Consider the following 6,000-nt stretch of genomic DNA (forward strand, 5'->3'; position numbering starts at 1 on the left):
ATATGAAGAAACAATTGACTTAGTAAGTTATGGAGTGCTTGGCCCTCCCTCTGAAACCGTTCTTGATTTCTGCTATTCTTGAAGCACATTAGAGTGATACATATGGCACTGATCCTGAAACAAACTGTTCTTGACCAAAATCACTGTCATTCTTAGATTCTCAGTTACTTCCCAGACCTCCTTCTGCCATTATGCATGTAGTATACAATTTTATATTTACATAGTGAAATGGCACTACTCAGGGATTCAAAAAGGCCTGGGTTCAAGTCTTGCCCAGATTTTTTACTTTCTAAGTGATCCTGAACAAGTTATTTAATCTCTGAACATGTCTCCTTATCTAAGAAATAAGGATAATAATCAAATTGTCTACTTCACTCAGTTGTTTCATGTATCAAGTGAGATAGCCAGAAAGTGCTATATAAACAGGAAGTATAATTACTATGAGAGCCAATTGTCAGAAAATGATCCTCACCTGTGTCCAAATAGATGTCACTTTGGATTCATTTTTGTACTGAGTCATGAGAAAAGACTGTCAAAGGACCCAATATTTATTCTGGGAAACCACCCTCCTCAAAATAACTTGCACATTTTGTAGACAAAGAGAGATAGGATAAAATAATGATGGTTTATTACCCTTGGAATTTACTGGAATTTATCTATTTACTATTTACTACTTGGTGAAGCTTTTTCAACCCTTTGCAGTGCTCAACAATACTACTACTTCTACTACAGTAGAGTTCCTCAAAATTCTCATTTCCAGATTGTTCTGAAAGATCATGTGCATTCCTCATGTAGCTTTTTAAAAAAATGATAATGATGATGAATATAGAGCCTATATTATTCAGCTGATTGTCATTTTGAATTCTCACTGTTTTCATGTATCCATGAAATGTGACCTAAAGGACTGGTGAACACCCTTTTCAAGAAATGGGAAATTGATATACATTGTACAGTTGTTGGATTTATAGAATGGCAGTCATATACTCAGTGTAACTTGATTCATGGAGCAGACAAAGCCACCCACACAGGAGCCTGGAGATTACAACATAGGTTCCAATGTCACATGGTTGGCAACAGGATAAGCCCATTGAAATGAACAAAAAAATTATTTGAAGCAAATTTCCAAAGGAGATGTTTGGGTTGTTTGTGAGTAGACTAGCCATTATCCTAGAGCTATTGATGGAGGAGTAGCAAAAATCCAAGAAGGAAAAAGAGGAAAAGGAGTGTGTCTGGCATCTGGCACAAGAGGGTTCATATTGAATACATTTCTCATAATGGTCATGAAGTAGACAATGAGGGACACTTAAAAAGAGGAGTTCCCACATCTAGGAGAGGAGAAAAAGAATACATAATACCGCCTGTGTAAAGTTGTCTGGATTCAACTATTCAATACAGAACTGGAGATGAGCCTGGTGTGGGAAATGTGCTAATTCAATAGCGACTCTTTCAATATACTCTCTACCAGAGAGATCCTCAGGGATCGCAATAAATACCAGTATTAGCAATACTGTGGCTATCTCTGATTAGATAGAAGTGTCAAAGTCTTTGTGCAGTAGATAGACAAGATGGCCATTACTAGTAGTGATAGGAATTAGGGTTGGCCTCTTCCTTCTCAGCTTTATTATCTGAAAATTCATTTTATGGAAGGCCTGTTTCCATTAAAGCTATGTGCTAATGCTCTGTTACTGTAAAGAGCTGACCAAGGCCTTCTAGAAAAGAAAAAATACATGGATTGACAAAGTAGCTTTAGGAAATTACAATAATGAAGAAAGTGACTTTCCTGTAAGGGCAAGCCAATATACCTTTCACACAGTGAAAAAAAATAATCTTGTGTGATCTTCTTGACACAAGTATCTTCCAACTTTACATCCTTCAAAACCAAATTGCCACTAAGCAACTGATAATCACTAGATGAATGGCAGTACCTCCCCACCCCAAGACCATCAGTCCTACTTTCAGCCTAGGCTTCATAGCTATCATCCAGTGAAGCAACTCCTATAGAGAAGAAGCCAGCCAGTCTTACCAAATGCCAAGGAACTATCATACTAAGGGTAGGCAAGCAATCTAGTTAAAATAGAGGCAAATTATGAAAGAGAACTAGGAAACAGCATTTGCCAGATAAGTCAAAATACCACCACCACTTTGACCATCATTCTCCCTCACACCCTGATGGAGATAGATCAGGACCCTGAACCCAACAACCTTGATAACTACAGCGCCCCCAAACTACCAGACATCATTCAGGAAGGACATTATTGTATAGAGGGAGCCAATTTTCCTTATCACCCTAAGCAATTATTGCAAAACTGTCAGCAGTAAGCAGTTAAGCACAGGGGCTTAGGGAATGGCAGAACTTCCCTTATCCCCAGAAGACCAGTTCTGCTTCCAGCCCAATCTCTACAATTATCATCCAGGAAAGTAACTGTTATGCCTAGCTGAAGTAGCAAGGCACCCTGAGGGAGAGACAAGAGGCAACAGGTGCCAGGCAAGTCAAACTAACTCCACCACTTTGACCACTATCTCCCCTCAGACCATCATTAAGATAACTCAGGACCCTGAGCATTACATGGTTGGGAATAGCAAGGCTTTCAGCCCAGTGCCCTCAGCAATCATCTTGGCAGCAACCCTTGTAGAAGTGCAGCCCAGCCACTGTTCCTCCCTGTGCTACGGCCTCAGCTACTAAAGACCCAGAAAGACAGTTCTTGCCACCAAGTCTTTAGTACTGTCAAATGGCTCAACATCAGAAACTGATATGAATTTATCAGTGGAAGGGATTTTAAGGAAGAGGCATTACCATCTGCTTTGCTACTGCACCCTAAAGATCATAGAACCTTTACATCTGACTTGCAGTTGAAACCTTCCATGTATATTATCTCTGCATTAGACTATGAGCTCCTTGAGATCAGGGTCTGTCTTACTTTCCCATTTGTGTCCCAAGTGCTTAGCACAGTGTTCTGCATGTGGTAAGCACTTAATAAATACTTTGCTCATTCATCCCTTTATCCTAACCACTATTTGCAATGTAATTTTACTTAAGTCCAGATCTGGTTTAACCAACTCCAGTGGCTTCCTACTGCCTCTAAGGCAGTTTTGTTTATCTTCTAGGGCCCTAAGGAACCTTAGCCCAAACTTTCTTTCCAGCTTCAATGTATATTACTCCCTTTCCCATACTTGGGTGTTTTTTTTTCAACAAACATTTATTTTATTTTTTCCAGTTATATGTAAGGGTAGTTTTCAACATTAATTTTCATAGGATTTAGAGTTCCAAATTTTTTTCCCTCCCACCCTCCTTTTCCTCCTCTCTCCACAAGACAGCAACCAGGTTATATATGTATAATCCACAAGTGCTCTTTTTATCAGTTCTTTCTATGGGGGTAGATAGTATGCTTTGTCCCTTGGGATTGTGTTGGATCATTGTATTGCTGAAAGTAGTTAAGTCGTTCACAATTGCTCATTGAACAATACTGCTGTCACTATGTACAATGTCCTCCCAGTTCTGCTCACTTCAGTATACATAAGTTCTTGAGTCTTTCCAGGTTTTTCTGGGATCATCCTGTTTGTCATTTCCTATAGTACAATATCATTCCACTACAATCATATACCACAGCTTCTTCAATCATTCCTCAATTGATGGACATTCCCTTGATTCTCAATTCTTAGCCACCACAGAATTGCTATAAATATTTTTTGTCCAATTTTTCCCCTTTTTTCTTTTTCATGATTACTATTGTTAGCTGTTTCTCTTCCATCCATTCCCTTCCCCATGATATTTATTCTATTATCCATCTTCTTTCATCCTATCCATCTTCAAAAGGAATTTGCTTCTGTCTGTCCTCTCCCCCAATCTGCCCTCCTTTCCTTTGCCCCTGCTAATGCAGTCCCTCCTAAACTCCCTTGTTTTAAATAACTTTTTACATTTTTGTATTTGTTAACCTTGTATTATACACATACTTACATATTTCCTTTTTTCCCCCCATTACAATGTAAGCTCACTGCCAGCAGGAATAATTTCACACTTTTTATTGTATCTCTAGAACCTGGTATATAGTAGGCACTAAATATTTTTGAGTGACTGATTTCTAAAACATGTCTGTCTATAACATTACCCTTCCCAAGAACTTTGGGTGCCTCTCTATTGCCATGGAATAATTGCTACTAGGGATAAAATGCAAACTTTCCAACTTGGCCTTTGAAGTCCTCCACAAACTGGTTCACCTTTTTTTACTTAATATTAGTATCTTTCTTTTGTTCTGTATTACAAAGAAAGTGGATTATGTGTGTTTTCCCCAATTGATAATACATCTGCTGCTTCTCTCTCTGCACAGGCTCTTTAACATGTGCATCATGCTTTTCTTTCTTACCAAGTTTCTGAAAATTCATACTCTCATTCAAGGATCATATTAAATGATATCTCAGACCTTTAATGATCCTCTAGCTTGTTTGTGCTTTCTTATACTTCATATATATAATATATTTATGTATCTCTGTATGTATGCATATATACACAATACATATATACTGGCATATATATATATATCAAAAGAGATTTGCATATTTTACACTACTTATCCCCAGAATAATATAAGGCCCTTGACAGCAGAAGCCATTTTTCATTTTTCTTCGTACTTTGTGTACCAAACATAGTACTCAGGGTACAGAACATTATCTGGCAAATTTTTCTGGATCAGAATAAATTGAATTGAACAGAATTTGTAGGAAATAATACAATTGCCATAGGTGAGACTAAACGATGAGGGTTGAATCTGGGGAACATACAGAGTGCTCGGTCTACTGCTGTCCATCCACATGAGGGGTTTGGTGAGCCTGCTTCTTTAAGTTTATAATGACATATAAGGGAGAGTTCCTATCCCTGATTCAGAGAGTAGGCAGGTATTCTGTGGCTGTTTCTTAGCTACTTACTGGGTGGTGAAGAAACGTCTTGTAATTAGCTGCTCAACTGGAAATGAGTATGCATATAAAAGGCAATAACTAGGCAAATTATAGATTTCAACTAGAATTTTATCCTAATTCTATTTATATTATGCTTCAGTGATCCTATTTCAAGTGGAGAAAGTGAGGGAAATGTTTAAAGGCCTAGCATTTCATCACTGTGCTCTACATCAACACCTTTATTCATTATTTAGAAATATTTCTATGTATTTGTCTGTATTTGAATGTATGTGTATGTGTTTATTTCCATTAAAGGTGAAAACATCCTCATTGCACTTCATTGAGCAAGAACCATAAGCCTCAAAATGGGAAGAAAAGAATTATTAGTTATTTATTCTTTCAACTCAGGTTGATATGTGACCTTGAATATATCATCCATATGTTCTTCCCTCTTTGTTTGTTCCTTCTACTCCTTGGTGAATTGGGGTTGGAGACAAATTGAAATAGGCCATGCTTTTATCAGCTTTAAAAGGTTGAGACATGGGGCAGCTAGATGGCGCAGTGGTTAAAGCACCGGCCCTGGATTCAGGAGTACCTGAGTTCAAATCCGGCCTCAGACACTTGACACTTACTAGCTGTGTGACTCTGGGCAAGTCACTTAACCCCCATTGCCTAAAAAAAAAAAAAAAAAAAAAGGTTGAGAGACTCATCAGTGGTCCAAGAACTGAAGTTTATTCAGAATTTCCTAGAAGCTGAGCTCAGTGATCCAGGACATCTCTGAGATATTATTTGACCCAGCCCAAAAATAGATCATTTTACCCTCAGACTTCAGGTCCTACAAGCAAGGAAGGTCATTTGTTTGGGTAAATGTTTCTAGTAGTTACTTTAAATTTGAGACCACTTTTCCCTAGGGATTCAGACATTAGAGGGAAGGCCATGTCCAAGTTTGGAGGGATGTATTTTTACCTCCATTTCTAGCTATATCTATTAAGTGCTAAGTGATGTTCATTGGTTCTAAATGAGCTTTCAAGGGGTTAAATGATAAAAAAGAGCAAACAACATTAAATGATATTGTGAGGCTAGACCAGAATGGAGAACTGGAATTTAGAG

This window comes from Dromiciops gliroides, chromosome 3 (assembly GCF_019393635.1).
Source record: "Dromiciops gliroides isolate mDroGli1 chromosome 3, mDroGli1.pri, whole genome shotgun sequence".
Lineage (NCBI taxonomy): Eukaryota > Metazoa > Chordata > Mammalia > Microbiotheria > Microbiotheriidae > Dromiciops > Dromiciops gliroides.